We start from the raw sequence: 26,489 nt of genomic DNA, 5'->3' as shown, positions 1-26,489 counted from the left end.
TCAATTGTCCCTGTAGTTTGCTGAAGTAGATTGAATTGGAATGCACTTGGTAGAAAGACATGCTTGTGGTAATAAGCTAAGTTTCTTGTTTTTTCTTTGTTCAGTTGCCTTTTTTTACATGTTGGTACAGAATACAGTAGGAGTAGTAAAATATGCATATCTTACTTACTGATACGTTAAATCACAGGAAATACCTTTCTGTATAATTTGATATAATTTGGCATCTGACCTTTATCTAATGCCTCATAACTTTTCATGCCAATTATTTTGTCTTCCTTTACCAAAACATGAAGAAAAAAATGAATTCATGAATGACAATATATTCATTCAGTTAACCTAAGATATATTTTTCCAATGTTGAAATTAGCATTCCACTTTTTACAATGTAGAAATGAAGCAAAGAAAAATAGATTTTCCAGAGCCCAAATTCTTGGGGGAAATTACTGATCAAAACAAACACCAGAAACATTGTTGCTTAGGTATCTGACCCTGAAATATAGTGTATTATATGTACGCATGGTCTTGATCAGTTTCCAGAAGGTATAAAGCTGGCTAAAATTTTAAAATTTGACATAGGTCAGACATTTGCATATAAGCATCTAAACATAAATGGCTTAATTTCCTGCAGTATGAACATCCACGTGTTTTGCCAAACTCAGTAAGGACTACATGTGCTGTTTGATTGTTAAGACAGTTTTAGCTAAGTTTCTAAGTCCTGTAAAATTTTGCAAACATGCTTTACCTGGCATATTGACTGTGCCTTTGAAGTCACAGGAACTTCTCACAGAGTGCAAAATAAAGTCAGCAGAAGTTATTGCTGTGTTCAAGCCAAGGGGTGGACTCTGGAATATTCTTGCCTGTATGTTTACTGTATGTCTTTGTAATCAATTTGATGATATTTCATTTTGACTAGAAATTTCCATTTATGAACATAACTGGACTTGACCCACCTTGTATCATTAGGCATCCAGCTCTCAGCTCACAGCCCCACCAAGCTACGTCCTCCTTTAACTTGGTGTCCTGGTTTCAGTTAGGACAGAGTTAATTTTCCTCCTAGTAGCTGGTAGGATGCTATGTTTTGGATTAGGATGAGAAGAGCGCTGATAACATGCTGATGTTTTAATTGTTGCAGAGCAGTGTTTACACCAGGCCAAGGACTTTTCAGCTTCTCGCTCTGTCCTGCCAGCGAGCAGGCTGGGGGTGCAGCAGGAGCTGGGAGGGGACAGACCCAGGACAGCTGACCCAAACTGGCCAAAGGGGTATTCCATACCATCTGACGTCATGCTAAACAATATATAGGGGTGGCTAGCCAGGGTGGGGGGCCGGCTGCTCGGGGATAGGCTGGGCATCGGTCAGCGGGTGGTGAGCAATTGCATTGTGCATCACTTGTTTCGTACACATTATTAGTAGTAATACTATTATCATTATTATTATTATTGTTATTATTTTCCCGTCTTAATAAACTTTCTTTATTTCAGCTCACAGGCTTCACTTTCCTATTTCTCTCCCCCATCCCAGAGAGGGGGGGGGAAGGAGAGCGAACGGCTGTGTGGTGTTTAGCTGCCGTCCGGGTTAAACCACAACACTTGGCCATGGTTTACCAAATTGTGGCCCAGTAAGTTGATGTGTCCTCAAAATGCAGTGATAACGCAAAGTATTAGTTAATTAGAACAAAAATATTTCAAGGTATTTCATATCCTTCAGTTAATCAGAATTTTCTGTTCAAGTTCAAGTCAGACATTAGGCTTCCTCTGGACTCCCTCCTCCTTTCTCACATATAGATATATGCATCTATATGCATTTATATAAGTACACTGTTGCCTATACAGCTTCTGTCCCTCTCCTTTCTTCTCCTTTCTTCTGTCCCTCCTAATTACTCTTTAGCTATGTACTTTCATTTGGCATCCAGAGTTTATCATCAAGGCTATTGACAATGCCTTTGATTTGTCTTCTGTATTTTTTTTTTCCTCTGTGGCCCTTATGGCTTTGGTTTTTTTGTACTACGGATCTTTAACATTTGTTGTTTAGCATTGGCAAGTACTTGAAATTAGGACAGACCAGTGCATATAGTTGCTAGCAGTGTCAAAGGACTGTATTGAATACCATCAGTCATTTCTAGTCCTGCATTTTTAAGTCTCTGTTTTCTTCACTCTGGAGACAGGAATCTTGAAGCCTGCAGCTCACCTGTCTGTATTAGCAGTGTGTGCCACAATGTCTTTGCCTTTATTTGTCATGTTGTCTTCCAACTGGCATTTCAGCCTTCGGCAATACAGGAATACTAAAAATCCTGTTAAGGGGCAGTTGCTAAATGGCAATGCTGCCTTCCAGCTGTGGCTTTCTTAAGTTGTTCAGAAAATCAATTATTACATCTCAATATTTCAATTATTTAGTTTATCTGTATCTGTTATTGGTATGTCTCAGAGAGAGAGAGAGAAACACATTAACAGGTTAATTTTTAATGTGTTTCCAGCCACCTTCCCTACTTCCTACTGCCCAGTCTTGGAGTTCCTTAAGACCAGTATCAGCAGAACTAGAGGTGCTTAGGCAGAGATTTCAGGATAGTGTATGTTAACTGTAAAGATGCATGTCATGATATTAATGAATTATTTTGCCTTGGCAACAAAACAGGCGGGATATGTCTCAGCCTAATTTTAGACATCTAACAGAGGGGCATACAAATTCAAGTAGTTATGTAGGCTCCATTTGTAGTCACTGCAGAGAGAGATGCACACATGTTGAAGGCAATTCATTCCAACCATTTTAGATACTTATTATTAGGATCAGTTGCCCTCTACAGGTTTGTTGCTCCTTGCAGTGACACCAGATACAATCTAGCTTTCCAGTTTAGAGTGGATGCTCAACTTTTATATGCCTAAAGGTATGTAAAATTAATCCAACTTTAGCTTTGTTGCCTTTATAGAAGTGAAATAATTTTATTGACAGTCTATTAGATAATGATCTGAACTAAAGTACAGGGTTAGATTCTGCATTTCTCATTGCAGTTAAGCAACTGTGGGCAAAATTTAGGTCCAAATTTAAAACTAAGATTTTTAATTAGTCCTTCCAATAAATATTTGAAATACAGATAGAGCAAGTTACCACAACTAGATAATAGAAAGAGGCATTGTACAAAACAAACCAAAGAAATTTGAGACAAGGCTCAAATGTATGTACTCATGTACATATACTATATACATATATACATGAACACATGTTCTTATACAAAGATGTGATGTGCAGACATAAACTCACACACACACATACACACAAATTCACGCAGAGTGCCCAGTTCTGCAGACAGTGTCATAGGTTAAATGTGTGTGTGCATGGCAAAGTAAAAGCATATATCTGGAGAGCTTAGTGAAAAGAAATAAGAGCCATGAAGCCATTAAACTTTACAGATCAAAACCTAATTTGCTTTAAATCTAAGAATACCATCAAGGGTTGTCCAACAGAACCTAATATTCTGTACTTCACAACATAATACAGTCATAGAACACCTGTAAAGAGTTAGTCTGGTCATGAATAATTTGCCAGTGTTTTATGAACGAGATTGATCAATGGTTAGACATTAAACCTTGAAAAAACATTTAAAGGCAGACTGACAAAAATCTGAGGATTAATTCACAATTTACATATCTGATGTAGGACATCTTCATTCTACTGCACCTCAAGTAGCATGGAGGTGAGGAAATAATGAAAATTGGAATCACAGAATCACAGAATGGCTGAGGTTGAAAGGGACCTCTGGAGATCATCTGGTCCCTGCTCAAAGCAGGGTCCCCTAGAGCACGTTACCCAGGATTGTGTCCAGAAGGCTTTTGAATATCTCCAGAGAAGGAGACTCTACAATCTCTCTGGGCAACCTGTTCCAGTGCTCAGTCACCCTCACAGTAAAGAACTTTTTTCTCATATTCAGGTGGAACTTCTTGTGTTGTGTTGCTCTCATCCTGTCACTGGGCACCACTGAGAAGAGTCTGGTCCCATCCTCTGGACACCCTCCCTTCAGATGCTTATATGCATTGATCAGATCACCCCGAGCCTTACTTCTTCAGGCTGAACATGCCCAGCTCCCTCAGCCTTTCCTCATATGAGAGATGCTCCAGTCCCTTAATCATTTTAGTAGCCCTTCACTGGACTCGCTTGAGGAGCCCTGTGTCACTCTTGTACCAGGGAGCCCAGAACTGGACACAGTATGCCAGGTGAGGCCTTAGCAGAACTTAGTAGAAGGGGAAGATTACCTCCTTTGACTTGCCGCCAATGTTCTTCCTAATGCAGCCCAGCACACCACTGGCCTTCTTGGCCACAAGGGCACATTGCTGGCTCATGGTCAACTTGTTGCTCATCAGGAACCTCAAGTCCTTCTCCACAGAGCTAATTTCCAGCAGGTTAGCCCACAGCCTATACTGGTGCACAGGGTTGTTCTTCTCCAAATGCAGGACCCTGTACTTACCTTTGCTGAATTTCAAGAGGTTCATCTCTGCCCATCTCTAAAGCACTCAAGAGCCTTCTCAATAGCAGCACAGCCTTCTGGTATATCAGCCACTCTTCCCAGTTTTCTATCATCAGCAAACTTTCTGAGGAGGTACTCTATCCCTTCATCCAAGTCACTGATGAGTAAGTTAAACAAAACTGGAGCCAGTATTGACCCCTGGGGGACACCACTAGCTACAGGCATCCAGCTAGACTCTGCCACTGATCGCAAGCCACTAAGACCTGCCGTTCAGCCAGTTCTCAATCCACCTCATCATCTACTCATCCATCCCACATTTTCTGAGCTTGCCTATGAGCATATCATTGGAGACAGTGTCAAAAGTCTTGCTGAAGTCCAAGCAGACAACATCCACTGCTCTCCCCTCATCTATCCAGCCAGTTGTCCATAGAAAGCAATCAGGTAGGTTAAGCATGATTTCTCTTTGGTCAATCTATGATGACTACTGATCATATTCTTGTCTTCCACATGCTTAGAGATGACCTCCAGGATGAGCTGCTCCATCACCTTTCCAGGGATTGAGGTGAGTAATTTCCTGGGTACTCCTACTTGCCCTTTTTGAAGACTAGGGTGACCTTTTCTTTCTTCCAGACCTCAGGCGCCTCTCCTGAATGCCATGGCCTTTCAAAGATGATCAAGAATGGCCTAGCAATCATGTCTGCTAGCTACCTCAGAATTCATGGGTGCATTGCATCAGGGCGCATGGACTTGTGGATGTCAGGTTTGCCTATATGTTCTCTAACCCGATCCTCCTTAACCAAGGGAAAGTCTTCATTTCTCCAGACTTTCTCCTTGGTTTCTTGGGTCAGGGATTCCTGAGGATTGGCCTTGGCAGTGAAGACTGAAGCAAAGAAGGCATTCAATATCTCTGCCTTCTCTAATTCTCTGTTGCCAGGGTCCCCACCCCATTGATTAGTGGGCCTACATCTTCCCTAGTTTCCTTTTGTTACTGATGCATTTGAAGAAGCCCTTCTTGCTGTCCTTAACATCTCTAGCCAGATTTAATTACAAATGGGCCTTGACCTTCCTCATGAGATTTCTGCCTACTCTCTGTTTTTATATTAATCTCACTTTGCCTGTTCTTGCTTCCTCCTCCTGTACATCTCCTGCTTATGTTTCTTTTTTTTTTTTTTTCAGGTATTCATGGCCCATCCATGCAGATATCCTGCTCTCTTTATTTCATTTATTGCCCAAAGGGATGCACTGTTTTTGAGCCTGGAGGAAGTGATCTTTGAATAGAAAACAGTTCTCTTGGACCCCTCTTCCTTCTTGGGCCTGTTCCCATGGAATTCTTCCAAGAAGGTCCCTGAAGAAGCCAAGGTTAGCTCTCCTTAAGTCCAGGGTTGTGATATTAGCTATTGCCCTGTTTCCTCCTCACAGGACACTGAACTCCAAGATCTCGTGGTCATGGTAGACAAGGCTACATTTCCAACCAGTTCTTCTTTGTTTATTAGTACAAGGTCCAGCAGAACACCTTTCCTCATTGGCTCCTCCATCACCTGTGTCAGAAAGTTATCATCAGTGTTTTCCAGGAACCTACTGGATTGTTTGTGCCTAGCTGTGTTTTCCTCCAGCAGGATGTCAGAGTGGTTGAAAACCCCAAAAGAACCGAAGCCTGTGACTGTGAGGCTACATCAAGATTTCTGTAAAAGGCCTCATCTATTTCCTCCTCCTGATCAGGTGGCCTGTAGCAAGCACTCACAGTAGTATCATCCTAGTTAGTCTGTCCTTTAATCCTTTCCCATTAGCTCTTGACTTGCTCATCATCCACCCTGAGGCAAAGGTCTATACTTTCCAGGCGTTCCCTCACATAAAGTGCAACTCCACCACTTCACCTTCCTGGCCTGTCTTTCCTAAAACACATGTAGCCATTCATGACAACATTCCAGTCATGCAAGCTATTCCACAATGTCTCTGTAATTGCAATGAGATCAAAGCCCTGCAACTGCACACGGATCTCTAATTCTTCCTATTTGTTCCCTGTGCTACGTGCATTGGTGTAGATGTGTTTCAGAGAAGTATTTGAGTGTGCCAATTTCCTAGGAATAGGAATTTATTTAGGAAAAAGGAAAGACAACAAGGAAGTTTTGAATGGAAAGCTCTTTTGAAACTCAGACCACTGTCTACGTCAGATAGGAGTTATAGCTCTTTATGTTACTGTTAAGCTTAGGTAGCATTTTAAGGGACTTAGTCAGAAGTAGAAATCACCAACCAAGCTTATAAGCACCATATTCAATGTTACTATAACCTACCAGCTGGAGTGTGTCAGGCCCTGTTTGCTCAGGCCCATCCAAACATACCCCTAAGGTGTGCTTTGTCCCTTAAACATGCCCAGAGACAGTGCTGACTGGATACTCGCAGGCTGCGAGCTGTTGGCAGGTTTGCCTTTTGTGGACAGGTGAACAGAAACACACCTTTGAGTGTGCTAGAGAGACAGCCTCATGGTCTGTACTTGTCAGCCTTCTGCATAATGCAACAGTCAATGTGGTGGCATCAACAGGAAAAACAGTGGCCCACAGGTGAGCCCCAAATCTCAGCCAAAAGATGAGGTCCTGAAAGGTTTTCTGGGCACGTGACTTTGTCCTTCAGGTCCTCCCTGCACAGCCTCACCTCAGCCTCCTTGAATGCAGTGTAAATCATCTGTTGTTCACGAGCAGGAAGGTGAAGTCTGTGTCCACCCGAACTAAACTGTGAAAGGGAGTTTCTGGGGCACACACAACTTCCTCCCAGATTGTACTTCAGCAGTGTTAAACTGTTTGAGGTTTAGCATTGTTAAGGCTAATGATGATGCTGAAATTCCAGAGAAGGCAGATATATTTTTGGTACACTTTTTGCTTTATGAAAACCTGACTCACATAATTTGGACCCTATTTCTGGAGATATTTCATAGAATAATGGAATCATAAAAATGTTTGGGTCGGAAGGGACCTTAAAAATCATCTAGTTCCAACCCCCTGCCATGGGCAAGGACACCTCCCACTAGATCAGGTTGCTCAAAGCTCCATCCAGCCTGGTCTTAAACATTTCCAGGGATGGGAATTATACCTGACATCCACAACTTCTCTAGGCAACCTGTTCCAGGGCCTCATCACCCTTCCTAATGTCTAATCTAAATCTAATATCTTTCAATTTAAAATCATTATCCCTTGTTCTATCACTACATGCCCCTGTACAAAGTTACTCCCAGCTTTCCTGTAGGCCCCCTTTAGGTACTGGAAGGCCACAATAAGGTCTCACTGGAGCCTCCTTTTCTCCAGGTGGAACAACCCCAGCTCCCTCAGCCTGTCTTCATAGGAGAGGTGTACCACCCATGCACAAACTCATATTGCTTTTGCACACAGTATTCATAGATACAAATGAAGTAAAACTCCCCATACAAAGAGGAAGGTATTGTATTTTATATTCCAATGATTTCAGTTATATATAATAGATTTAAGTGTAAAAGAATGACTTTTTCAATGCCCATCTGTTATGCTGTATTTCTTCATATGAGCCATATTCTTAATGAGAAGATTTCTAGGCTATGATCACCCATAATAGCTCTTTCATTAATGTGATCTTTATAGAAGTACATCATATAACACATACTGGTGCAGTATTTGTTTTTCCATCCTCTCCAACAAAAGCGTACAGTCACTTTGCACAGTGTTTTTAAATGAGGACAGAAATATGGTGAAAGTCTTTAAGTCATGATTCTTTGTTTTATCCAAAGACAAGATATGAAAGGGTAATCCAGCTTTCAAGAAGATTCTGCAATCTGTAAGACGGTATAAAAAAGACAGTGATAGTAATTAGCTTTTTAAAATAATTCCTCATATCCCTAAGCACATTATGGAAATTTATGGTACACATCAGATGTCTGTGTGTGTGAAAGGGGGGATGTGCATGTACGTGCATGTATGAGTATGTGAGGGAGCGAAAGGGAAGTTTCCAGCCATCTTTGCATGGATGCATTTGTAGCTGAACTGAAATGATGAAGCAATTTGTAGTAGTGTCAGCAGCTCCTCAGGGGATGCTCACTGAATGCATGTCATTAGGTGCCACACAATTTGCCTGTCTTTTTGCTCCCTCTGTGACACCAGTTCATGGTATATTCTTAAAGATTATAACATTCTGCTCTTTAATTTTAGACATATTAATGTTTGGTTAATCTCAATCCAAAACATTTCACCACTCTCACCCTACCCCTGGCTGCACATCAATAAAAAATCCCTTTTAGCTGCTTGCCAGACTGTTCTTACTGCTCTGTTGACATGATTATATTAAGCGGTAACAAGTACCACAGGGGAATAAGGTGGTGGGTAAGGTTCATTGCCCACTTAAGTACTTCGAACATTTCACCACAAAAAAGAGTATAAATAGTATGAGGAGACCAGGGGACTGTGTTGCCAGACTTTCTGTGCATATAGTCAGATGCTTGTCTAGCACTTTTGGTCACCTGGACACCTGATCCAGGAAGTCAGCTGTGCAAAATGGGATATAGGGAGTCCTGGTGGATAAGAGGAACCTAAGTCATCAATGTGAACATAAGTCAATCAATGAAGACCACAGGCATCCTCAGCTGTATTAACTATGTTACCTAGCTGGCAGGTGGACAGGATGATCTTTTGCCTCTATCTAGCACTTGAGAGACCACATCTGAAATACTGTGCCCAGTTTTGGGCTCCCCAGTACTCATAGCCATTCCCATGAATGGCCACTAAGCTGATTAGGGGCTGAAGAACATGCCGGCTGAGGAGAGGCTGAGAAAGCTGGGTCTGTTCAGCCTGCAGAAGAGAAGGATTTGGTGGAATCTAATTGCTGTGTACAGTTACATAACAAGAGAAAACCAAGCCAAACTCATCCCAGAGTTGTGGAAGACTAGGACAAGAGGCAACAGACAACGTTCGATACACAGGTAAATCTGTTGAGTGGAATGTGGGTCAAGAGAGGTCTTGAGGTCCTTTCCAACTTACATGGTCGTGTGATGGCCTGATTCAATAACCAAGTCCCTTCTTCCCCATGTCCCTCATGGACTTGCATCACTGTATGGAGATGCAGTTCCATACAACATGCTTCAGTTGAGAAAATGAGCCTAACATATGGCAGAAGTAGCTATGGACCGGGAGTTAGGCTATACATTACATTCTCACAAGCAGTGTGGAATGCAGGTCTCCTGTGCCCTATATGGTACTTTAACTACTGGTCTCTTGGATAAAAGGAGGGAAACATCTCCCTCCTTCTGGGATCTGGCTCTTTGCTTCATTTGCTTTTATATGCAGTGCCTCTAAATGAAGTGTTCTGTTCTCGATTGACCCAAACACTTTATTCTTTTTTTTTTTTCCCTTCATTTTTCAAGAAGAAACAAAACCTGTTTAATTTAGTTCAGGCTGAGCCAACTTTTCTAAAAAAAGTGCTTTGGTTTGGCAGCTGCATTCAAATGATTCTCACTGCCCTAAGAAGGAATACAAAGTTCGGTGGCTTCCTTCCCAATTTATGGGCCAAGACAGTGGCCAGGAAGGATTGTTTTACAGCTTTAGACTCTGGCCCAGAGGCTGAATTTCCTTCCAGTTTATCCTCTGTTTCATGCTCACGTTACGTTCAATCTTTACAATCTTTTTTATAGGACAAAAACATCCAGAAATATTTTAAAAGATTAAGGTACAAATCACTATTGGCAGCCTACTTAGCACTTAAATGGCAATCTCCCTGCTTTGATTGTTTTATGCACTAAAAAAGCAAATACAGAATAAATAAGGCACCATTTCTAAGTGAATTCTAGCCTTCCAGTTGTCATTATTCAGAAGTTTTCCAAGAACCATCTAGAAAATTCTAATTTATTATTTATTTATTTTTTGTAGAATTATAGAAATGTCATTTCCAACATGAATATACACCAGTACTCAAAAGAGCAGCAGCCAACACTAGTCTTTCTTCCAACTTGCTTCTATTCAAAAAATAACTTTTTCTTATAGGTTATATATGTGAGAAGGAGCTCTAATATGGCCCATTATAGTAATAATAAAAAATAATAAATCTTAAAAAAAAAATAGAATTAGGGGTTGAATTAGAGCAGCATAAAAAGAGTATCTGTCTCCTGTGACCTCTGCTGCCACAAAAGAAAGCCAAGCAACTCCGTGCTCAACTTCCAGCATTTAAAGACCATTAACTTTACTTTAAAAATGCAGTAAGGATGCAGTGAACAGATGTCCTTTGGGGGAAGATACCAAATAGAATTGTATGACAGTATGTGGCTTCTCTCCTTTCATATGTGTAGTGAGCTTGAAGTGCATCTTCACAGCTTCCAAATTGACCTTTAGACCTGGTAGAGTGGCACCTAACCTAGCAGTAATGGGGAAAATAAAGGCTCCAAGCCTGACACTGTGAGAGTCCAATTCAGTGTAGAGCGAACTGCATGATGGCTGAGGAAGGAACAAGCAGGGAGAATGGTTCAGTTGTGAGGATGCCAAAATATCTTGACACAGCTGTGTATCAAGGTATCTTGAGGTATTTGCATACATAACTACTTTGAACTTCTTGGTTAGTCCTAGACACAAATGAATCAGGGGGCATGATTCAATAATTTGGGGGCAGGATTCAGTAATGCAAACTGAAGCAAACCTTCTTATGAAGCTGATTGCAATAGCAATGAAAGTGCATCCTGCCAATATCTCCTTGGACGGGTAAGCAATTTTTCATAAGTTTCTACAGCTATAAAACACAAATAATGATACTTACATCCCTTGCAAGAGTTTTTGAGGTTTGTGTGTGACAATAATTTCATATGTGTGGGTGTTGCATTCCATAATACTGTCTTTATGGCTGCAGAAGGATGTTTGACTACTCTGGTAGATTTTGGTATTATGTGTAATACCAAAAACATAAAATATGTGCTTGATAAACAGGACCTAGAATTAAAAATAAATAAATAAATAAATAAATGGAAAATGGAAAAAAATCTCTTCCTTCTATTTATTCATTTTTATTTTAAGCATTTATGGTATAATAACAAATTACCGCCATTTTCTTACAAGAGAAAACCAACTGAATCTTCTGACTTCATGGAGTGCCAGAGCCATTTTAACTGGAATATTTTTAGTAGAAATTTTTCCAGTTGTGTCATAAGCTTTCTTTTATTCTATTTCTTCTAAATATGCTATAGGTATACAGGCCTTCCATGGGAAACTACTGGGTTCTTTCCAATTCCTGCCACATATCAGACTTGAGAATACAAAGCAAAATGCATTTTTGTCTCTTTGCATCTGTTCATGCCACCACAAAAGAGGCCATGATATGAAACTTAACTAATATGAAGTATTTCATTTATAATTATCAGTATTAAAAATCTTTTTCTAAATGTTGTGTTTATAGTGATTAATTATTGCAAGAGGTCTGAACATTTGTTTAAATGTGTTTAACCCTTTAAAGTACTGAGCATTGTGCTAAGAATATAACCAGAGTTTGAGAAATGGCAGAGGTCTAGCTGAAGAGCACTTTTGTATATGACTAACTTTAAGTATGTAAGTTGAACTTCTGTGCTTGGCCAGGTCATGCCAGTGCTCAGCACTTTGCTAGATCAAGGCTTCAAGCAGCAGAGATTATCACAGAATTCCTTCCAACCTGAGGACACCATGTCCCAGATATAGCTGTACAGCACACTCTGCCTGGCCAAGCCTGGCCTGCTAAACAACTTCAGGCCGTGAAGATACTTGGCTGAACAAAAGAAAGTTCACACCTGCTTTTCCTCATGGCCGTAATGTGCTTTTGTGCTGCCACTCTGGCGCCAGGGCTTCCTGCAGCCTATCTATCTGTCTTTGCATTTTCTCACTTTGGGGAAGGTGTGAACCAGACCCTGCAAGAGCGGCAGTGGGCTGCAAGCCCTGGTGCAGCCCAAGCTGGGCTAGAGAAGGCTGGGCTGCCAATCAGCCCCGTCTTTAAGCTGCACTGCCCTTGTTCAATCGAGGTAATGGGTCCAGTGGGCAAGTAATAGGTCCAGTGGGTCTATTACACATTTTTATTGAAAAGCAAAATAAATAGCCCCGTAAAACTCACACACTGCCCCAGGGCTGCAATAATTTATTCACCTTCTTACACCTTCTTTTTCTTTCTTTTTCTCTTTGCCTTTTCAGAGTTGCTCAAGTGAACTTTTCCAGCATGTCAGGTAAGAGCTTTTGTAAGTGTATCACTAATGGTTTGAGTAAGGCAATATTTGAAAATACTGTAAGTTGGTATGTGGAGAACTGTGGCAAGCCTTTACTACTTGATTATACACATGTGTAGTACCAAAGGAGATCAGATTTTACTCAGCCAAACTTGTTTAATAGAAACGGCATAAAAATCAAAGTATGTATACTATCAGGTTTGCTTTCCAGAGAGAATGTTTTTCCACAAAACTAAGGAAAAGGTAATTTACCACTCAAACAAGCTGGGAAAAGGGAGAGCATTCTTTCCTAAACAGCAACAACTATGCATTTGGCAGGCAGTAGTAAAAGAAATTCTGCTTCCCTTCTTAACCCATAGCAAATCTGTACCTGGGACTGATTAGAGAACAACTGGAGAGGTGCTGTTTTTCTTTTAAAGGTCTACCAATGAGGTGTTTTTTTGTTTGTTTGGTTGGCTTTTTGTTGTTGTTGTTCTGAACATGTTTTACCAATACAGTTTAGACTGTTGCATCTCCTTTGTGGTAGGCTCACACTCATTCTTTATTTGTACAAATACAGTTTTCTTGTGAGTGGGGGAGATAAGAAACCCCAATGTTGTTGGAAAATCAGGATGATGAATTAAAGGGAAAATATAGGAAAATGAATTAAAGGGAAAATAAAAGAAATCACCCTGATGAGAATCCCTTGAAACCTGCAGGAATTCATGGGTTTCTTTGATTATCATAAGAGCAGTATTTTGTATTGTGCTTTGTCTTTTCCTAGCAAGATCCAGAAGGTGCAGCAGGGTGAGAAAATGCTTCTTATTAAACACCTTTAAACCCTAACCCCAGATTTGGACAAAATCTAAGTAAGGTAAGTGTAGCCTTACCACACCAGACAAAACGTCTCAGTACTCTGCTGCTCTGTCACTGGAACCTATTGCTTCCCAAGAAATATGGCTGTTTTAAGCATCTTTGGAATGATATATCTTTGTAGGGAGGAAAAAAAATCTTAACTTCTATTAGTTAGTGGGTAGCATATGCACAAGGACAAGAGAACTGATATATTTTCTAAAACTCTTAGTTGCTTTTCACCCTTGTTGTTAACTGTTTGGATAGTCTCATTACCAGGTGGCTGTTGTGGAGGATGATTTTATCTAAAGCAGCAGATTTTTTATTTTTTTTCTTAAGTCATGAGACCAAAACAAGAAGGAAAAAAATCAATTTAAAATAAATAAATAATATTAAAAAAAACTTTCTAAATTCAATAGAATACTTTTGGCAGAGCACTTGAGACAGATGTTGAAGAAAGAAGAAAACACAATCTCTTTATTTCTCCTTCCCCTCCCCCACAATTCTCATTAACACCTAAAAATTGTGAAACAATAACAATTATCTCAGACCATGAAATGGTGAATAAAACTTTATAGAAAAGATCCTGGAAGGATTAGTGTTCAGCTGGAAACTGAGACTGCCACACGGAGAATACCAGGGAATAGCAAGGATGAGTAAGGCACCAATGGTGAAATTAAACAGAAATCCAGCATGCAGGAAACAACAGAGAGCCCTGGGACTGCATCAGGTTAAGTTGTCTTGTTTGCTGTATTTGGCTACTGCTTAAGCAGAAATAGTTTGGAAGAGAGCTAACAGTGCAGAGCAGAATAGTAGGCTATTAAAACAGGCAGTGTTGAAAGCTGATTACTTGATGTGAAACCAGAAGACAAAGATTAATAAAGCATGAAGGAAATCTTTTTTTACAGTGTTATTTTTTTCTGAAGTGTTTCTTCTTCATTTTTCATGTTGTGCCAGTGAAAGCTGCCAAGTCAAGAGTTCTGAAAGTCAAAGTGCCTTTTATCTGCAGAGCAGTGAGAAGGCGACTTGTAGTGAGCTGGCTTCCTTACCAGACTCAGCCCAAAAGAATGGCCCTGAGGGATGAGAAAGGGTACACATTGCTTTCAGCAGTCCTAAATTCTGTCCCTGTCCCTTTTCCTAATATTTCCTTCCTCTAGGCAACCACCTTGTTCAGGACCTTTCTCTGACTAAATGACCAGGAACCTCAGAGGCACCTTGCTTCTACCATGGTGGACCTTGCTGGGATCCAGGTGCTTTAAAGCCAGCCCTGTGTCTCTACACTCATTCCGCTCAGGGAGTCTTGGCGGAGACAGTGGTGAGACATGGGCATTGATCTGCTAGGGCCCAGCTTTGGACTGTCAGTACATGTGACTGCATGGCCACAGAGTAAGCAACCTGATTACATATAGTGATTTTTACAGGTCAGATTTCCTTCTGTATGGAATAATGACTGTGCACCACTATTTGAGGAACAGTAATGAAATTTAAGCAATAGTGGTGCTATAGACAGGTAGAAGGAAATCCCCTAAGAACAGAGAACTTACAGATGGACTGGAAATTTTCAGGTCTAATGTCTGGATTTAATTTAATTTTTATGCTGTTGTTAGAGACAGCCTGGAGATTCTCTAAAGAATAAGTAAAGATATTGTCCTTTTACACTCCCAAGAGCGTAATCTTAAAAAATGTCTTCACTGTTTTTCCAGTGGCTACAGCCTCCCATCACATTGTGTTACCCTGTAAAGTGAGGACATCTGGGGGGTTTCAACCCTCTGGCTCCAAGTGAAATTGGTACTGGTTGTCTCTCGCCTTCCAGTCTTAAAAACACTTGACAATTTGACATTCTCACTGCTAAGTGGAACTGACAGAGGCTCATCAACAATAGGACATTGTTATCAGCCCTGGCAGAAATCATACCAACAGCCTTATGCGAAGTGATGACTTGCATTTACTTCCAGCAGGATGAATGCAGTTGGGTGTCAAGTGTTCCCAGTGTAGGACTAGGGAACAGTGAGGAAGTTACTTAAAGAACTTGTGTTCTTCCTGCTTCCATCTCAGTCATCTTGGAAGTAGATTGCAAATTGTTTAAACCTTAAAATACCGCAGAATAAATGTCTTGTTATTACACTGTAGTTTGATATGGCTTGGAAAAAAAACTAATATGCTCCAATGATTGTTTTCAGATGTTGGTCTTTGTCAGGCCCAAGATGCTGGGCAAAAGATGAAGGCAAATTGTTAGTATCAGTGTGCTTGCCAATAATTTTTTCTTTTTTTCTTTCTTTCTTCCTTTCTTTCTTCCTTCCTTTCTTCCCTTTCTATCCCTCCCCCTCCCCCCCCCCCATTTATTTATTTTTGAATTCTGTTATATTAGTGAGGCTGGTTGTGCAATGAACACTGCACTGACCTTCGAGATTTAGGACAGGCATACAAATCCAGCCTTTGCCAGAGTGATGGAAAGCAATTTGGATCTGAAGGCTATAAAAGGCAAAGCTGAAATGAATTCTGACAAGTCGTAGCTGAATTCTTCTTGCACAGAAACAGCCATTCCTTTCCCCCTACCTCCGCCGCCTTTCTCTTTTTAAATGGTCCAGAATTGGCTGTTTAATATCTGAGAGCTCCAGAGCCAGAGACTGTCGGAAATGGAAGGATTTTATTGATGCCAGCTGAAGGCGCTCTCATCAGGTGAATGGAGGTGTGCTGACAGCCTGTGAGTGTGCAAGTGAGTGACATTCAAGCCCTGCATCGAACGGTGACCTTGGAAAAAAGTCTATGAAGAAATTAACGGAAGAATTTCAAAAGGGTTAGGTTTCCATCCCTGTCATCTTATTTCATGATACTCACTTAATAAATAAAGAGATAGATTAAATATTTTCCTCGTGTTGCCCTGTCGTTTTGCAGACCTGTTGACAAAAATGAGTAATGTGACATGTGACTGAAAAACGCTGAATGAAAGTGGGACTCGATGTACTTAAAAAGGATCATAATTACGCTGAATAAAATAAAATGCTGCAAAAACCTTAACTTAGCTAGGGAAGGATTTACTTCTTCCTCTTTCTTAGCAGGAGGTTTTGTTGTTTCTGCTTTTAACTCCTCATTTATGATGCATTTCTTAAATAAGGGTAGATTAGAGGACATCTCACTAAGACGAAAATAAGAGCCAAAAAGACTCTCCTGAGGAAGAAGACATCCACTCATAGCTTTTTTTTTTCTTTCCTGTTTTTTTTTTTTTTTTTTTTTTTCCTGAATATACACACAGCAGCCAAAGGCATGGGTAGGAAAGAAGGGAAGAAGCCTCCACATTTGCTTTCTTGCTATAGCTATACCTCTCATTAGAGTCCAGAGGGTTGTGGATCTGCTCCAGCTTACTCTGCCCCAGTCCTGGCAGACTTAGAAATGCAGAACCACTAGGTTCTTCCTTATTTCCTCAGCTTCTACTGGGAGAAGCTCAGGCTATGCAAACCCAAATAAACAGCTGAGAGAGAACCTGTTACCCATATTATCCTTTATTTTCTCTCTTTATTTATTTATTTATTTATTTATTTTGGCTGTATGGTGCTGTAGGAAACACCTGCACAGGGCTCTGGTCTCTTTCTGCCCAGCTGACTTTTTTCAGCCGTGCACTGGCTTGGGGTCAGCCCTTGCAAGCAGGTGTTTTCCCTCAGAATAGCTTTCTTGTCTGCATCCGAGTGGATCACAAGGGCCGAACTTCACTGCAGGAGGTCACAGGTCAAACACGGCAGCACAGGGTCCCCTGGGTACTGTGCTTACCAGGTGTTTAATATTATCAGAGGTTATTTGTTGAAACCGTGATAGAGTGTTCTCAGCGATTCAAAATAAATTTAACGAGAACAGTTTTAAAAGCCCCCACATTAGAGGATGTCTGTTCAATGGACAGAGAGGTTAAAGTTAATTCGATCAGGCATGTGTACTTTCTCCAAAAAGGAACATATGCACTCAGCGGCTTGGCCCCATTTGTTGCAATTTTGGGTCTCATTTCCATTTGCAAGAAAGATAACTACTTGCATATGGAAGCAATAAATAAGAGAAGTCATTAAAATTTCTCTAATTTAGGAAAAAAAAAGTCTTAACGAAGTAATATCTTTGCCAGGGCAGACAGAAATGTAAATTAGAGATTGGAAGGAAACCTATTAAAGGAATTGCTATGTTACTAGTCTTTTTTAATCTAATGAATTTATGAATTGCCACTTGTTAGGTCACAGACTTTGTTAATTTCCTATGTGTTTATTTAAATGGAGAAAGTGTGGGGCAGGAGGAGCATGGAGTGAAAGTAAAATACTTGTGAACAATGAACCTGAACAAATATTTTTGCACAATGTGTTAAGGCTATTAAGTTCAAAATATTTGAATAAAACCAGCTATGTTTAGAAATTTTGAGAAAGATTGTGTACCTACTAAACAGGTTAATATACATTTCTAAAACTTCTGTATTTGTCTTTTTCACTTCCATAAACATTCTTTAAAGATGTAAAGAGGTAAAAGTTTATAAAATTTACTGAACAATTTTATTAAAAACAAGACAAAAATTAAGAAAACAGTACCAGTTTACAGTGCCAATTTACTAGTCATATGTCCATTGGCGATACTGTCTTACAGCTAATCTGATACATTTTGGGCTTTCTTTGGCCTAAAGCCTAAAGAAGAATTTTCATTCTCTTTTTCTATAAATCACAGAAATGATGCTGCATCTTGGTTCCTCTTTTCTTGCTGGTTAGGATCCAAGTTGCTGCTGAAGTGGACCAGCAAACGTTCATCTGCAATTTCACTGATGAATGACAAAGTGGGATTCTCAAGTGTCTCAGTATCCAAAATTGGGATTTATTTTCTGAAAAGCTAGCCATTATTACTTAAGATGTAACAGAAGAAAATAAACAACCAAAATAAAAGAGTAAGCAAAATAAAATAAAAACCTGTTATCTTTCATACAGGTATTCAACTATCATAAGCCAATTAATGTTCTGTGCAGAAACAACATTTTTTCAATCCCGTGGTACCAAATACATTGGAAAGGTAATGAACTGGTCCTACTTCTATCACTCAGTGCAGGCCTAGCCATGTTATGCTATCCTGACACGCAAACAACAAAGGAATGATACCAATTCACTGTCTTTGACTGAAAGACAGCAATAAGAACTGCATCAGCAATTGTTCACTAAAAGTTCATCAGTATCGCCTCCCAGACACGCATACGAGTGGTATATTGAACCTGCCTATGTCAGCCCTAGATAGCCGTTATTTGCCTTGGTTTGTAGAGGCAACCAGATTTTGAAAGTAATTTCTGAATGTGTTAGATTCTTTTTGGTCAATGAAAAATGTTCAAAGAGTTATGAATTTATCTGTTTTTTATATGGGGATGGGTTGTGGTGGAATTAACTGCAACAGTACCCCTCTGAACGGTCAAGTGAGTATAGATTGAAAAATTAGTTATGTGCATATGTGGGCATTCACATACACACACAAACACAGACTCACAAATTGAAACCAAACCTTTATGAGTTCTGATAAGATCCCCACTGCACTTTGCTTCAGTGTAAATCTGTGCTCCTGTGCAATGCTTCTGGCTCTACTTAGAACTTTTTCTCTCTATCAAACAAACAAAAACCTACACCGTCACCACCAAAACAAAACAAAACAAAACAACAACCGACAAACAAAAAACAACAAAAAACAAGAACAAAAAACACAAACAAACCAAAGGCCAGTTGCATTTCTAGCATAAAAGGAAACAGAAATGAATGGAAATTTAACTAAAATGTCTGTTCTCAGGAGGCCTATGTCTGCATTCTTGAGGGTTCAGATCGTTTGGATAAACTCTGTATAAGCATCTGAACTTTTTGGTAGGTCTCCAAATTGAACCTCTGAACCTTCAGAAGCTCACAGGCGGCTAGCCACTTTTGTGTTGCTGTGAGGTTGGACTCTGCTTGCTCAGGCCCTTGATACTGAAAATATTTACCAGGTAGTAAGTAGAATACAGTTAGAGAAGTCATAAGCCTGTCTTTTGGGTCTCACTGGCCGATATAAGGGGAGAAGTGTTTGCTAATGAATTAGTCATCGAAGGGTGAAATACGAGTCGTTTTGTGGTTCAGATACAAGTCTAGGGCTAAGAAGGTCTAGACTCTGTTCCAAGTCCTGCTACTGACTTCCTGTGTGATTTAAACAAGCCCCTCTGAAACTCAGTGCTGTGGCTGCTGAAGGGAGATGTCTGTGTTACAAGAATAAGCTTGTTATTTGTCAGATAGCATGGAAATGAGCACATCAGAAAGCCTAGAAACATACTAAGTAATTCCATACTAAGTAATTCCAGAAGGATGAGTAGACTAGTGTGGTTTTAGTTGGCTAGTCCCAGGTAAAATCTAAGAAGGAAATTCTAAGGAAGCCTAATGGACTTCAGTTACTAATTTGTTTGGTGCTCAGTAATATTTAAAACAGCTTGGATTTTAAACCACATGAAAAATATGCCACCCTGCTGTTCCCACAGGCGTGAGCCAACAACTCAAGAAACTACATCTACCTCCTGTGCCAGTAATAGATTTATTATTTATGTTTTCAATTACATTTCCATACCAACCACCATGTGTAAAACTGAAAAATTTAAGCATACCCCCCCAAAGAATTATACGTGTTTTTCTTACAGCAGGCACTGAATTTTTGAAGAGGACATCATTCCCCTTCACCTAAGTGGCATAATTCCCACTGAAATTTTTGCGAGCCAGTGTTAGATCTGGGAGTCCTTTTCCCCTTCTCATAATGAACATGCTGCAGAAAAAGCTTCTGAAGCTGTATGAAGTCAGATGCTCAGCTGGTGCTGCAGTGGTTATTGAGCAGCTTGGGGTAGATGACTATTAACACTAGCACAGGAGCCAGGGCAAGGCCCTGGAAATGAACTAAATCTTACTGTGTTTGAACAAGAAAGGAAATGGGTCTTATCTTAGGGACATTTATGAAAAATGTCCTGGACTTTGATAACACCGAGAGATTGCAATGACCAAATACTGAAAACTTGGTGTCCAGTTCATTCACACAAGTTAGAAAACACCACACAAAACATCTAAACCGAAAGCCTTACCTTCAATGTACTACATGAACTTACATCAGATGATTTCTAAGAAAGATGGGCCAAAGGCAGAACTGACAAAACTTTATGGTCTATATGATGTCCTAAAATATTTGTGGAGCATTATGACAGCTATCAGAATCTTTTCAGATTTTTCTTTTCTTTTTTTTTCTCATTTGGACCTTGGGATCTGTAAGCCTCCAGTATTTTAGTTTTAAAGGTCAAATCTGCCCACTGTAAGTAAGCAGCATTTTGATATATTAGTAAGATTTCAGGCACTGAACTCAGCAAAACCCACTCTTCATCACCTATTCTCCTACTCTGAATGTAACTTATTTTCCAATATTCAATATAAGAAAACATCTGTTGCACATATGCTAAAATATGTGATATTATGCAGATGCATTTAAAATATTGTAAGATTACTTTGCTTTTCTGTTATGTTTTAAAGTATTCCATAGTACAATGCAGATTATAAAACATAAGAACATATCACAATCCTAGTGTCATGGTGCATGTTTTAAGTAACAGGAACACTGATGACTTTTGTAGGAAGTTGTGTGCATTCTAACTGATCATGTGCTTTTTTTTTTTCTTCTTCTTTTTTTTTTTTTTCCATTTGTTGCCTCTCAAGTACCAGACAAAAGATATGAGTAATAAAATATATATTTTTTTCCCATACTGATGAGTCCTAATCTAATACCAAGTTTCTGTGACATGATGCATTAACACTGAAAAATAGTCTCAGTATAGGAAGGAAAAACCAAAAACACTGGAATAGTACAAATATATAGGGAAAAGGATAAATTCCTTCTCACCTTTTTCTGGAATAGGAGTAAATGATAAATGATAATTTCTTTGGAGGATTGCTTGAATCTGTACTGTTTACAGAGCTCTAGGCATTTGCTATCTGTTTGATTTCTGACAAATAGAGGCATTGTACAGTCACAGGATTACAAGAACCAGTTAAGATAATTTAAAAAGCTGTTAAAATAATTTAAAAATCCCTACTTGCTGAGATGAATTACAGTGTTTTGGCAAATGACTTTAGTGAAAAGGAATTTGTACTCATTGCAGATTTGAGACACACACTTTCAACAGCAGACAGCTACTGTTAATGAAATTGGTCCTAACTTCTTTTAAGACATCATCTTGAAATTACTCTTTCTGAAACAAAATTCAACACAAGATCCAAACTACACCCACTAATTATTTGAGGTGAACTGAGCTGCCCAATTGTGGACTAATGTGAGGAATTCAATCTCTGATCCAAATCCAATTCTCCAAAAGAGAACATTTGTGCTTATTGCTGCTTACAGCTCCATGTATTATGCCTTTTGTTTCCTATCATTGGTCTTCACTGGTTCAATTGACTAAATATAAGTGCTCGGTGCTATTTGCAGTATATGCAAAAAAAATCCACACGGTTGGCAGATGTATCACAGGAACTTTTGGAGACCTGTGCACCCTGAAGCTGCAGATGGAGGCCAGGTGTGGTAAGATAGGGCATTTCAAGGGACAATGGAAAGAAATCTGTGTTTGACAACTGAAACAAACCCACTCTGAAAGGACGGAGGCCTTCCAAACCCCCTGTGTCATATCTGCAAATTCCAAGCAGACGTCTTGAATACCCTAGGGTGCGTCATATGGTGGCCAGCAACAACATTTGGGCACCCATATCTTGTCCTCTGGAAATGTTCCAAGGATTAGTGGTGTTAAATTTATTAAAAGTAAAAGTAAAGTTTGGCCTTCCAGAAGGGAACTTCTTTTGAAACTCACTGATGCAGTACTGGGACTCACTCTAAAGCAGACTCCTATTTTTCATCAATTGAAAAGCCCTCTAGATTTATTTGACCTAAAATTAGGTGTTTTGTGCCACCTAAGATGCCTTCTAGTATTTGAAGTATCTACGTAAATCTGGCACAGGTAGCACAGGACCACTAGGAGACCCATGTGCTACTGGGGTGGCAACTACTGTGTGTATCAGGAGGGATACCCTATAGGGGTTGACAACAACCCCGTCAAAGGGGATTGGAGATCAATGTATTGAGAACCACTGATTGTATTGATAATCCCCTTTGACTGCAATGTGAGTACCAACATTGCTTAGGGAAGCCTGCATTTAAATACCTATTGTTTCAAATGGACTCCTGCACCCATTTCCCTCTGCTGTCAGCGGGTTCTTCCCAGACACAAGAATTTGCTGGTCTTCATACTGCTGCAGAAGTTTGTCTAAGAGGTTCCATTCAGAAAAATATTGGTACTCTGACCATGATTACAAGGATAATTTAATTATGGAGTTAGCTTTAAGTGTTACTAGTATTGTTCATCACCTTGGCTGAATTAGCCTATAAAACCATTTTCGCTTTCTTCCATTTACAAAGTGCTAGGCCTGTTTCTGATATCATGTAGATGTGACAGAAGAAAAGTAATCTTTTTGCATTGGCTGAGCTGGTTCAGTGACTAAGAAGAGCTGGGGCTTGATCTGAGAAATCTTATTTTCCAAGTGTAGTAACCAAAGGAGGAGTTTACTAAATTTCACCCAACACACTAAAAAGCATGACTCAGTTGTTCGTTTCCTTGTACATACAACTTCTAGTGCTATTTCACGCTTCAGTGGTACATAACAACATTAATAGCCTCCTCTGTGGGTTTGTGTTCTCCTCTTTGGTCACTCATTAGCGACTGTCCTCCATACAGATTGTTCTATAGTATTTATGTATCTTTTCCTGAACCCATTTACTGTCAATTGTTTTCACATTCAGACTACGTGTAATGACTCACTTATTAGCTCTAAAGTCTCCTTGTTTGCATGGGCTACTTGTATCAATATCATTAGCCTTGAACAACCCCAACAATCCTGTGCATGGCCATGAGATTTTAAGTTATAAGATCAGTTCTTCTCAATGTTCAGCTGTCAAGTTTTCAGTCAGTTCTAATTAGAGTCTCAGGTTAAAATAAATAAATAAATAAAGGTAATAACAAAAAAGCAAAAAACAAAAAAACAAAAACAATAGTGACACATTCTTAGTGGCCACAGTTTCTTTGTCACACACTCAGAAGAAGATTTTGGTGTCATTGGTAGTTGAGCTTTTTATAATGCCTGAAATGCTTCTAAATATGAATTACATATCTGAAAATTATTAATGACATTCTTGGCATTCCATTAATGTTATTTATTATTTATCGTGTGTGAGACGGAACTGCCTAGAGGCCTTTGCAAAGGATCAAGGACCCCTAGTGCTAATCTCTTGCTAGGCATATCAATCCAGATGGATGAGCAAATGCAGGAGCACATGGCAAACAGCAAAACCTGTTTGTCAGCTCAGAATTCCAGTCTGTAAAATACAGCCCTAGAACAGAGTTGGTGGCATAGTCAATAATAACTGGCACCTTGGGCACTTTGGGCAGCTGTCACAGATGAAATGACACGGACTGAACAAAATCAGTCTGTTTTTAGGCTTGTTTACTATGAACTGCTTCATCTGTTCTTTGGCCTAAATGATCATGCTTTCTAAAGCAGGCTCCAAAGGTATGAGGGTGTGTTTGGTTCATTTCTGAACCCATGATATGGCATCAGTGTGGTTGAGGAGCACATCCAGACTGTGAAAGAGGAAAGTAATCCTTCATAGCATATTATTGTGATAGTTTTACACTGAGGGACAGCTGAACTCTGCCACAACTGCTCTCTCACTCCTCCTAAAATGGGGGGGGGGGGGGGGGGCGATGGGAAGGGAATGATGGGAAAGGAAAGGTTCACAGGTTGAGATAAGGATAATTTAATTAAAGGGAAAAGCAATGGGAAAAAAAAAACAAAACAAAACAAACAAAAAAACAAGCAAAGGCCACATGGAAGCAAAAAGAGAGAGAAAGCAATTCTCTGCTTTCCAACGAGTGATGTCTGGCCACATCCTGGGAAGCAGGGCCCCAATCCACATAGCAGTTGTTCAGGAGGACAGATGTTTTCACAAGAAACCTCCTTCCCCTTCCCCTTCCCCACCTTTTATTGCTGAGTGTGACATCATAGGGTATGGAATATCCCTTTGGTTGGTTTAGGTCAGCTGCCCTGGTGATGTTCGCTCCCCACCACTTGCCCACCCTCAGCCTACTGTCTTTTTGGGGTTTGAAGAGAGTCTTGATGATGTGCCAGCACTACTCAAACAAAGAGCAAGAGACAGCAAGAGGCAAAACATCGGTGAGATACCAATGCTCTTCTAGCTACAAGTGCAGAGCATAACCCTATACGGGCTGCTGTGGGGAAAGTTTGGTCCATTCCAGCCAGACTCAGTGCAATTATTAAGCATCATCTCTTTAACTCTGGTAAATGAAAAGCGAATCCTCCTACTGTTGTGCTCATTTTGTAATGATAATGATACTTATACATGTAGCCCATCATTGAGGGGAAGAATTCTGTTCAAGAATCTTTGGTTAATGTTTTAGGGACCTAAATGTTTGCTCTGTAAAATGACCCTTTAAAAAAGACCATACACTCCCACTACAAAACCGGGTATATTTTGAGCATGTTAATGTTCATTCATTTTTTTTAAGCTTTAGGGTGACTGCCCTTAAAAGAAGGTATATTTTGAAAAGACAAAACTGATCTCCCACGGATGTTACACCTCTGCGTATGCATGACATTAACATTGTGAGAAGGCCTGGCATTTATGGGAGAGAAGTTTGTCTGCTGCCCTTTGCTCTCCTCCTTCTCCTTAGTGGTGGTTCTGAAGTACGCCATCACTTCTGTCTCTTCAAGGCTCATGTCTACGTCCCATTTGTAAGAGCCCTGTGTCTCTTTAGCACTTCATACTAGGAAATGGGATTGCCATCATCAAGCTTCAAACAAGAACTTACTTTTTTAACAGGAATTACTATATTATAATTATATTGTTATTATATTGAATAACAAATTCTCTATGAAATAAGCGACATTAAAATAACTCTTAAGATCTCTACCATTACTAACTCCTTGCACCTCCAACAGTAATGTATTCACTGATATTTCTACTTCCTAACCCTCCTTCTCTACCTCCCTGTCTTTGCACTATCATGAAGAAAAGGACCTAATGGTTAGGGCCTACTCAGTGACAGGGAAGAGATGGGGTTGATTTGTTCTGCTGCAGGTTTCCACTGTGAGCCTGCATGGGCTTTCTCAGATTTTTTTTCCCCTGTGTATTTTAAGGAGGATGATGTGGCCTTCCTGTGGGGTTGTGAGATTTCATGAACTTGTTATTGATAATGGTCTCTGCCTTTCATCACCCGATCTCCCACAACAATTTTTGGCTACCTTTGCTAGGAGGAAGAATGCCATGAGGAAGAAGGATGGGGAGGCTGGTGATGAAAGACACCAGGAGCTCAAGGGTGCAAGCAGGGCTGCTGTATGAGGCTCATGTTAACTGCCACAGCGCTTGATTAACCATAACAGTTTCTCTCTTTAGATTGCTGATGCTTAAAGGACTCTGAAACCAGCCCAGAAAATACAACTGAAATCAGGAAATTTCCAAACGGCAGCAAGGCCCAATAGCCAAATAAAATAAATGAGCTGGCCTAGGAAATCCTTGTAACTTGCCACCCAACAACAATAAACCAACCGTACAGCACACAAACTAGAAAGGAAACAAAGAAGCCTTTTAATTATTTACAGTAGGCTTATTGTGGATAAGTAAACATTGGCCAAGGACTTATAAAGTTAGCCTCAGTGAAGTGGGCTTATGCAGTAGTATATTGCCTGCACATTTCACACACTGTTTTTTTAACTAGTTCCAGCCTAGTGTGAATAAAATGATTCTCCCAGCAGTAGGGCTGTTAACCTGGGACATGGTTTTCCACTTACCAGTTTCAGGGACTGCAGTCATTTTATAATTAGCTAAACTCCTTATCAGCTGTTGTCTTAATGTGGGTAAGCTTTACAACCAGGGAATACTGTGCTGACAGAAGAAAAGCTCCTAGGGAAGGGACAA

At 40.0% G+C, this 26,489-nt stretch overlaps 1 long non-coding RNA gene across 9 annotated transcripts; it reads left to right on the top strand.

Moving 5' to 3' along the window:
• The first annotated feature begins 1,297 nt into the window (after positions 1 to 1,297).
• Positions 1,298 to 24,220, top strand: LOC308192103. Of its 9 annotated transcripts, none has more exons than XR_013948550.1 (8): positions 1,298 to 1,362; positions 4,969 to 5,015; positions 5,084 to 5,213; positions 5,630 to 5,812; positions 12,601 to 12,632; positions 13,396 to 13,485; positions 14,621 to 14,849; positions 15,832 to 24,220. It is a non-coding gene; the product is annotated as an uncharacterized lncRNA (long non-coding RNA). The 9 variants fall into 9 exon arrangements; XR_013948552.1 differs by lacking the exon at positions 1,298 to 1,362 and adding an exon at positions 1,369 to 1,615; XR_013948553.1 differs by lacking the exon at positions 1,298 to 1,362 and having other exon boundaries at positions 1,375 to 5,213.
• The last annotated feature ends 2,269 nt before the right edge of the window (positions 24,221 to 26,489 follow it).

Source organism: Anser brachyrhynchus (genome assembly GCF_964034855.1).
Source record: "Anser brachyrhynchus genome assembly, chromosome: 1".
In the NCBI taxonomy this organism is placed as follows: Eukaryota; Metazoa; Chordata; class Aves; order Anseriformes; family Anatidae; genus Anser; species Anser brachyrhynchus.
The sequence above is the reverse complement of the archived record's forward strand: the minus strand, read 5'-3'. Positions and strand labels throughout refer to the sequence as shown.